General features: G+C 37.7%; 1 pseudogene; it reads right to left on the reverse strand.

Moving 5' to 3' along the window:
• Positions 1-34: 34 nt before the first annotated feature.
• LOC116533782 lies at positions 35-1,004 on the reverse strand (annotated as a pseudogene).
• Positions 1,005-10,490: the final 9,486 nt, after the last annotated feature.

Consider the following 10,490-nt stretch of genomic DNA (forward strand, 5'->3'; position numbering starts at 1 on the left):
AATAAAGTAAATTTAGATAACACTTAAATCATGATTACAAATGTTTAATTGAACATTTTCCTTTCTGTAGCTGTGAAATGTAAAGCTTAAATTTGTTTCCATCAGGCCTCTTAAACCAAACTTCATCATGGTTAATTGTTGTAATTACAGCACTTGTAGGACATTCATCTTTTTTCAGGGCATATTGTTTGTCCACATATATACCATTCACCATCATAATATAGTCTTCCCTCTTCAGATCTAGTACTGTGCAGATGTTTTTCCAGTTTCACAGGTGGTTCCGTTTTCACCCTGTGTGGCCCCAGTGTAGCCATTGCCTTCCTAATTCTTGTCCAGTCTTCAAGAATATCAAGATCTTGCAGCTTATAAACTACATATGGACCTGAAACAACAACTGGCTTCTTTGTGTCAGGACTGAAAGGATCCTTCCTCTTTTTTCTTGACTGGAGCTCATCATTCCACAGCTCTGAGGTAATGTCAATGCTGTGCCTATCCTCTTCAAGCCTCCTTATCTTCTCCTCTAGTTCACTCTGGACTGTATCACCTAACAACAGCTTTTCACTCTCACAATGCCGGCGAGAAGCTTGAATTTCACATTCATATTTGTTCTTTACAGATTCTGAGCAGAGCTCTCTCTAGATTCCTGCTACCTTTGTACGAATTTGCATATTTTCCTGTAGAGTTGCCAGCGGTTCCAAGTATTCTGGTGCTTTTCCAGCTATGACTTCTTGTAGTTTTGCATCCACCTGACTTAATCGCTCTTTATAAAGTTGATCTTTGAGATCAGTAAGCTGTTTCTCAAGATTGGACGTTTCATCCAAACATTCCATTCTTTTTCTTTCACAGTCTTCCTCATCCATTTCTGACCTGTCTCCATCCTCGGAGACCGACGAGCGCTCCGTGTCGTCGTCCTCGGAGCTGCTCCCCTCACTTTCGGCGTAGTCCACCCCCATCTCATCGTGATGGTTGGTCTCCTGCTTGACCCGTCGGGACTGGACCAGCATTTTCCAGCCACGCCGTAGCTTCCCACTCCCAGCGCCCGGCCCGGCCCGGCCCGGCCACTGCGGCTTCAATGAAGGGTGCGTGGAACGCCCCGACCCACCCAGCGGCCGAGCTTGCTCGCCCCCTTGGCCATGAAATGAATTTTTGAGGGGAACCATTTTGAGGAGAAAATTTATTTAGAATAAATAATATTATTTGAAGATAGAAATGATTGAATTTCTGAGTCTAGCTTAGGCTGTGTTGGCACTGAAGCTTCCCTTCCAGCGTTTCTCAGCAGTTACCTAGTGAGATGACCTGTTGGGATAAGTGTATAACTTAGTAACCACCTGTCATTCTGCTGAAGATAGAATCATTGCAATGAGCACTTGGTTTAAAGCAGCGCCTGTTCCAAGTGCTTTACATTAGTTGCGCTGTTTAGCCTTCAAAATGACCTGGTGGTGTGCTTATAGTTACCCCTCATTTTGTAGATAAGGAGACAAAGGGATAGAGAGGCGAGTAAATTGTTCTTTGTCACCCAGCAAGCTAGTATGTAAACCCAGGAATAGTGATTCCAGATCCGTACTTTTCTTGATGCTGTATTACCATCTTTCAAAAGAAGTGACCCATTTCATTAGTTTTTAAATGACATCTTCTTTCTTGGAACCACTAACTGATCACTACTAACTGGTTAACAACTAACTGGTCAACCAGCCTTCAAATGACAATGACAGTTTTCCTTATCTCATTATCAAAAGGCAGACCAGAAGAAATTACTTCCTGGAAACAGTGAGAGAAAGATAAGTAAGCTTTGTAGCTCTATTTAAAACATGTGGACAAAATTGACTATTGATTTTTTTTCCCTTCATTTCTTGATTGTTGAGACACTTTCACTTTGCATGTGCTCAAAAATAGAACCGTCTGATGAAAATTCCATATTCCATACTTTAAAAAGTTTCCATTTTAAGTTCAGGGGCACATGTGCAGGATGTGCAGATTTGGTACGGGAGGTAAACGTGTGCCTTGCTGGTTTGCAGCACAGATCAACCCATCACCTGGATATTAAGCCTAGCATCTATTAGCTATTATTCCTGGTCCTCTCCCTTCCCCAGCTGGCCCCAGTGTGTTGTTCCTCTCCATGTGTCCATGTGTTTTCATCACTTAGCTCCCACTTATAAGTGAGAACATGCAAAATTTTGTTTTCTGTTCCCGTGTTGGTTTGCTAAGGATAATGGCCTCTGGCTCCACCTTTGTCCCTGCAAAAGACATGATTTCATTTTTTTTTTAACGACTGCATAAAATTCCATGGTGTATATGCACCACATTTTCTTATCCCATCTTTCACTGACAGACATTTAGGTTGATTCCATGTCTTTGCCATTGTGAATAGTGCTGCAGTGAACATACACATACATGTGTCTTTATGGAAGAAGAATGTATATTTCTTTGGGTATATACCCAGTAATGGGATTGCTGGGTCAAATGGTGTTTCTGCCTCTACATCTTTGGGGAATTGCTACACTGTCTTCCACAATGATTGAACTAATTTATACTCCCACCAACAGTGTATAAAGCATTCATTTTTCTGCGTAACCTCACCAGTATCTGCTGTTTTTTGACTTTTTAATAATGGCCCTTATGACTGGTGTGACATGGTATCTTATTGTGGTTTTGATTTACATTTCTATAATGATCAGTGATGTTGAGCTTTTTTTCACATGCCTGTTGGCTGCATGTTTGTCTTCTTTTGAGAAGTGTCCTTTGCCCACTTTTTAATGGGATTGTTTTTTTCTTGTAAATTTAAGTTGCTTATAGATGCTGGATGTTAGACCTTTGTCAGATGGATAGATTGCAAACACTTTTTCCCATTCTGCAGGTTGTCTGTTTACTCTCTTGAGAATTTCTTTTGCTTTGCAGAAGCTTTTAAGTTTAATTAGATCCCATTTATTAATTGTTGCTTTGTTGCAATTACTTTTGGCATCTTTGTCATGAAATCTCTGCCTGTACTTATGTCCTGAATGGTATTGCTGAAGTTTCTTCTAGGGTTTTTATAGTTTTGGGTTTTAAATTTAAGTCTTTAATTTATCTTGAGTTGATTTTTGTATATGGTGTCAGCTTTGTTGAAGATCAGATAGTTATAGTGTTTGTGACCTTATTTTCCTGGGTTCTCTGTTCTGTTCCATTGGTTTATGTGTCTGTTCTTGTGCCAGTACCATGATGTTTGGGTTATTGTAGCCTAACCCTGTAGTATACTTTGAAGTCAGGTAGAGTGCTGCCTCCAGCTTTGTTTTTTGTTTTTTGTTTTTTTGCTTACGATTGCCTTCGCTATTTGGGCTTTTTATTTATTTATTTATTTTTTGGTTTCATATAAATGTTAAAGTAGTTTTTTCTAATTCTGCAAAGAATGTTAATGATAATTTAGTGGGAAGAGCACTGAATTTATAAATTGCTTTGGGCAGTATGGCCATTTTCACAATATTGATTCTTCCTGTCCATGAGTATGGGATGTTTTTCCGTTAGTTTGTTTTATCTCTGATTTCTTTGACCAGTGGCTTGTAGTTCTTCCTAAAGTGGTTATGCACTTCCCTTTTTAGCCATGTTCCTAGGTATTTTATTCTTCTTGTGGCCATTGTGAATGGGAGATGGGAGTCCATTCATGATTTGGGTCTTGGCTTGCCTGTTGTTGATGTATAGGAATGCTGGCAATTTTTGTACATTGATTTTGTATCCTAGGACTTTGCTGAAGTTGGTATTCCACTAAAGAAGATTTTAAATATCCTATGCTTTTTACTTTACTGCATTCTTCCGAGATCAGACGAGATCGGGTGCGTTCAGGGTGGTATGGCTGTAGATTACTTTACTGCATTCTTATGAAAATAATTCATAGAGTCTCAAGATTGAATTCATCTTTTCTAGTTCACACTTGTAACTAGGAAGTGACAAATTCTCAAATGAATTATTCCAATCGGTTGCTCACTGTTCATGGGCTCCATGTTAGAATGTGACTGTGCTCCTCCATAGAGGGCAGACAGTGGATTAGTAGTGGCTAATGGTAAAAAGAGTTTACTTCCTTTAGTTCTTGAAATTTTTTAAATAAATTTAACTTTTCCGATATCATATTTTAGATGCTTCAGGTACGTAGGATGTACAGAAGGTACATGGCATTTCAAAGCTCATGTATTTACAGAGGCAGAGCTGGACTCACTTTCTTAGTATAGACCACTTCCATCTAAATTTATCTTCCTCTCTCATCTTAATTGCACGTTAATCATTGTAGATACTAGGCAAGCAAAAAACTGTGCTTTGAGGTGTTCTGTCTCTTTGAGGGCTAATCATTTATATATATATTTGAAAATGTACCAAATATAAATTCTGCTATGTTCTCAGGAACTGTGGAACTCCTGCTCTGGTTTCTGTGGAACTCATGATCAGTATCTCCAAGGATGATAAAGATTTAAGAAGCTGAGTCACACTAGCAAGGCAGGAAAGAGAAAGGTTGGCAAATTGGAATGCTAATTAGCTAATTAGTCTGCTTTGCTTCCTTGTGAAGTATTGCCTCTATTGAGCTGTTATTACATTTTTGGAGGAATGTTACAAGAAACAGCCTTATGAAATCTGATGCTCCATTGGCAGTAGAAATGCTATCAAGTATGTTTCCTACAGCATGGCTCAGTGCTCCATTAGGAAAGTCCCAAGTGAGAAATTTCCATGTATCTCTAAGAGATAAGAAAAGTTCTGCCTTCTCTGAGGAGTGATTGTATCTTTATTCCTCATTTTAACAACATAAATCAACCATAACTTCCATTTCTCTTTGACTACCTTAGAGAGAAAAATGAATTATATAGACATTTATGATCAGAATATTTGTTTTTTTACCTGCCTACTTGTGCCTTAAAACCTTCCAAGAATGTATTATTATTGATATTTTATGATTTTGCTATGTACATTTTTGTTGCATGTTGCTTAAAATTCTTTGCAGGATTTGTTTGAGGTACAAAACACTCTAAATCTAATTTGCTGCAAGAATAACAACTGGGTAAGGAATGAGTTTTGCTCTTTATTTGAATAAATTTATGAGGCCGGACTTCCTTTATGAAAGGAATTCCTTTCCTTCTTCTGTCAGGGAGAAAAACCCTTTTCTTTATTCTTTTAATTTTAGTTATTGGGAACCTGTGAATTAAACTGATAGAATACTGATTAGCAAAATTAATAAATGAATGAAAAGGCAGATTTTCATTTCTATACCTATATGGGAATTCACAGAATCATGTGACCAAAAATGAGATTATATTTAGAGGCTTATATACAGTATTAACAGGAAGAGGAGGAGGGAGAATGGCACTTATGGGAAAACAAATGATTTTTAGGAAAGATAAATGAACACTTAGGAGAATAGATGGGAGTTATGTTATTTTGTGACCATATCTGTTTAGGCAAGTTCTTATCTTCATGCTGGTTTCTAATTTGTGGTTGCAGAAGTCAATCTTCCTTGGTTGTGAAACTCCTCAGGGAGGGCATTTATGACAGCTGAATACTGTTGGAAGTTTTTTCTTTTAGGAAGTTAAGGGAAGTTTGTGGGGGGCGGTGGGAAACAAACCCAACTCTTGACAATGGTATATTCCAGGTCCCTTCAGTCCTAAGAACAGTGCTCTTGGGAAGGTAAGTTCATGTGGGTAGACCATTTGACTTTGCAAAATTTGGTTGTGGGTTAGAGTGGGTTCCAGAAATACATATCTCTAAGTTTTAGTTAAATTTAATAACTTGACACATTCTTCTCTTAGTTAGTAATGATGTGTTTCCTAATTAAATTTCCAGAGTACTGGGCTGACATTCTGATTTCTTAAAACTTTGTCTCCAACTCAACATGCAAACCTTCTGGGTTATGGTATTTCCTGGCATCTTATTTCCTGTCTCCTCTCCCCCTCAACTGGTAAATGCATTCTTTTTTCTTCCTTCAAATGGCAAATTTGTGCTTATTTTCTGTCAGTTGATACTTTTTTTGGGGGACAGAGTCTCGCTCCACCCAGGCTAGAGTGCAGTGATGTGATCTCAACTCACTGCAACCTCCACCTGCCAGGTTCAAGCGATTCTCATGCCTCAGTCTCTCAAGTAGCTGGGACCAAAGGTGTATGCCACCATGGCCAGCTAATTTTTGTATTTTTGGTAGAGGCGGGGTTTCACCATGTTGTCTAGGCTGACCTCGAACTTCTGACCTCAAGTGATCCACCCCCCTTGGCCTCCCACAAGTGCTGGGATTATAGGCCTAAGCCACTGTGCCTGGCCAATACTTCTTTTGAATAGAAACTATACTATTTAGCACTTCTTATGCCAGATATAGCGACAGTTTTTGTTAAAAGTACACATAAAAGAAATCCTTTCTTTTTCCACTTTCACTTTGTCCTAATTTGTTTTGTTTTCGGTCTAACTAGGCTCCTAATTACATTATTCCTGCCAAGATTAGAGAGTTAAGTACTAAAATAGAAAGAAGTTAATTTAAAAGCACAAAATCTTCTCAACCAAAAATATGTATCTTATAAAAGATAATGCATATCTTATAAAAATACATATCTTATAGAAGTATAAAATATATCTTATAAAAGTCCAAAATATGTCTTCAGTCTATCTAGGTCCTTATGCCCCAACTATTATCCTGTTTTTGTTTTCTTTTTACCAAATACATTCTGTTTGTACTATAATAACTTCCTAATTTATCACTCTGCTCCCTTTCCTTCAATCAAGTCATTTGTCCAGTAGTATAGACAATGTGCTTTTTTAAAAGGTAAGAGAAATTGTTAAAGGTTAAAACCCTTTCATGGTTATCTAGTGCCCTTAGCTCAAAACCCTAACTTCTCAACATGATCCACAAGGCCCTGTATGATTTTGTCCCTACATCTTATCTGACTGTTATTGCCTGACTAGGGTTTTCACCCACTGTGCAGATACAGCCACATACGGAGACAGCGGGTATTGCAGCAAAGGAAGAGTTTAATTGTCACAAGGCAATTGAATGAGAAGGATGGCAGGTATTTCTCAAATGTGTCTCCTTGAGAATCCAGAGGCTAGGGATTTTAAAGGATGGTTTGGCAGGAAGATGGGGGATGAAATCATAGGAGTGTTGAGACTGTCTTTATGTGCTGAGTCAGTTTCTGGGTTGGGGTGGTGGTCACAAGACCAGTGGAGTTAGTTCCTTAGTTGGGATCATAAGCCACTGGCCTGGTTGGTGTCAGTTGGTCCACCTGCATGCAGAATCTGAAAAATATCTCAAAAACCAGTCTTAGGTTTCACAATAGTGTTTGTGATTCTTGGTTACTAAGGAAAAGCAAGGTAGGAAATCATGACAGGCTACTGTTTATGCCTATAATTTTGCAGAGAGGTTTGCAAGAGGTGAGATCTCCAATGGTTACAGCTGTTCGGTTCCTTGGCCAATCTGACTTCTGGAATCCATCAAGGGGGTCTGTATGACCCAAGAATCATTGTTCTTTAAGAGAAAAACAAGTTTATTAATCTTGCAGACAGCCTGCCCAGAGGCTAGGATAGGAAGATTATTAGTTATTAGTGACTACCGTTTATTGAAATGACTATGTGCATTTCAGCGAGAAGGGAAAATATTTTACCAGAATTTAGGCCCTTACCATAATTCTGGTCTTGTGGTCTTTTATTAATTTTATGAAGGTGGTTTCCATACATCATTTAGTATCAACTCCCATTGTTTGTCCTTTCCAGCCACTATGACTGCCCTTCTCTTCCTGCAAAGCACCATGCTCATTCTTGCTCAGGGTCTTTGTACAGTGTGTTTCCCTTGTCTTGGTCATCTTTGTCCAGATTTTTTTCAGGGCTAGTTCTCATCATTTGAATGTCATCTTCCCAGGACTGCCCTCTCTGACTACTTTCCTTTAAGTCACCCTCTTCTACGCTACTTACTTGCTCTCATATTTCTCTTCATATCACAGCACCACCTGAAATCCTTTCTTTCGGAAACAAAGTCTCACTCTATCACCCAGGCTGGAATGCAGTGGCACAATCATGGCTCTGCAGCCTCAACTTCTCAGGCTTAAGTGATCCTTGCACCTCAGCTTCCTGAGTAGCTGGTATTACAGACTTATGCCACCATGGTTGGCTAATTAAAACAAAGTTTTTATAGATAGGGGGTCTCACTATGTTGCTCTGGCTGGTCTCAAACTCTTGGCCTCAAACAATCCTCCTGTTTCGACCACCCAAAGTGTGAAATTAGAGGTATGAGCCATCATGCCTGGCCTGAAATTATTTACTTGTTTATTTCCCTTCCCAGAATGTAAACCCAATAAGATAAAAGCATTGTCTACCTTATTCCCTGCTATGACCATATCTGCTCTAAAATGTACTCAATGACTCTTCGTTAAGTGAGTCATGTCAAATAGAAAAAAAAAAAAATGTAATGCTTTCTAAATGGTTACAGGGTGATAAATTTTCCAGTCAAGCAGTAAATTCATAGAATGGACACAGAAACTTGGTTTTGAATGTTTTTTATGCAAATATTTTGAATACAGTTTTACTGAAATGCTTGGATAGACATTCATGCACAGTATTATATTTTAGAAATTTTGGAATAAGCATAAACTTAGAAAAGTTGGAAGTACAGTACAGTACTGGACTTATTTTGTTTTTAAATCATTTAGTAGTGTGTTGCTCAATTTTTAAATGTGTATTTCTTAATAACAAGGACATTCTCCTATATAACCAAATCCAACCACTAAATCAGGAAATTTACAATGACACATACATTACTATGGTATATTCCTTAGAATCCATTGAAGCTCATCAGTTGTCCCAATCATGCCACTGATAGCAAAATGGTCTGTAGAATCACTTATCGTAATTAGGTCTCATGTCTCTTTATCTTTCCTCATTTTAGAACAGTTCCTTACTCTTACCTTAACTTTCACGACCTTGACACTTTGGAAAGTAAAAGGCCGATTATTTTGAAGGATGTTCTTTAATTTGTAATTGTGAGGAACATGACAGATGTGATGCTAAGTTCTCATTGCATCCCATCATGTGGTGCCTGATTTTGATTTTTCTTGTTGCTGATGGTTTTTACCTGGATCATTTGATTAAGATGGTATCTGCTAGACATCTTGACTGTAAATGTACTCTTTTCCTTTTGTAATAGTATGTATTATGTGGGGCAGTCCCTTAAGATTATGTGACACATCTTTTTGCTCATCAAGTTTTCAATTATTCATTTATTTAAATAAGTGTGTTTTCATTATTTTCAGTGGGTTATACTTTGTTACTGTTTTTACTTGATATGATACTCAAATTGCTCCCAATTTAGCCGGGAATTTGCTCAAGCTGGCTTTTGTGTCTTTTGACGTACCTTCACCATTTTTTGTGTGCTTTCTTGATTTTTGGCATAATAAGACATTCCAGGCTCATTTTATACTTCACTTGTTTTAATTCTGACTATAGTCAGCTGTTTCTCTATGAAGATTTAGTTTCGTTTAGTGAAGAATGATAATTAAAGGCCAAGGTCTGAATGTTAGGTGTGTTCATTGATACGGAGGTATCATTGCTTCCAGGTCTTCCAATGGGCAGATAAGGGAATAAACATATACAACATTTACATATTTATAGCTATACTGACTTCCATATGTCTGTGCATGTGTGTGTGTATGAGTGTATGTGTATGTGTATACATATATATGTGTCAAAAAATGGTAAGTTCACATAATTCTCCCAGTCCTAATACTCTCTAACCATATCCTGATATGGCCCTTCGGGTGAGTTTACATGGTAATGGCTTTGTCAGCCTAACTGTGCCCCAAGTCTGGTCTGACTCTTGATTACAAATTTAAAAAAATTTTATCCATGATGGGTATTGTATCCATTGAAATCTAAGAAAAGCTGTTGGCAGATGGGACATTTTGGGGTAACACATAGGGGAAAAGATTGAGAAATGTATACTTAGTATAGAAATGCATGTATAATAATACATTTCCACAATTATACTGTTTGTTTACATTCATTAGAATGCACCCTTTCCCCATCCCCCCCACCTGGGTTCAAGTAATCATTGGTTATGCTTTTGCTACTTTTTAAGCTACAACAAGTTTTTCAATATTTTTAAACCTTGTACTACTTTATTATTATTTACAGGTATTTAGTATATCTTATATATTTTGTGTAATATGTGATAGTTGAATAAAAATAGGATCAACGTATGATGTGGGAATGGGCAAAATGAGATGTTTAGCAATTTCATGCACCCTCAATAAAAATCATTGCCAAATCATTTCAAGACTGGTAAGTGCTGAGAAACTGAGCAGGAGGAAAGCAAGCATTTGAAATGTCAGAAATAAGATGTCCACAAAAATGAGAATATGAGCTCTGCCTGATGACTGAGTAACAATTCCAGATACAAACTTAGTGTTTTCATAAACCCATGTGAGTGAATTGGCCTTCAAAATATTAAGGTCCACTTTAATGTTAGTAAAAAAGAGAAATTATAGCGAAGAGTAATTATGAGAAAAAAA

This window comes from Sapajus apella, unplaced genomic scaffold (assembly GCF_009761245.1).
Source record: "Sapajus apella isolate SASKATOON/1434 unplaced genomic scaffold, GSC_monkey_1.0 scaffold84, whole genome shotgun sequence".
Classification (NCBI taxonomy): Eukaryota; Metazoa; Chordata; class Mammalia; order Primates; family Cebidae; genus Sapajus; species Sapajus apella.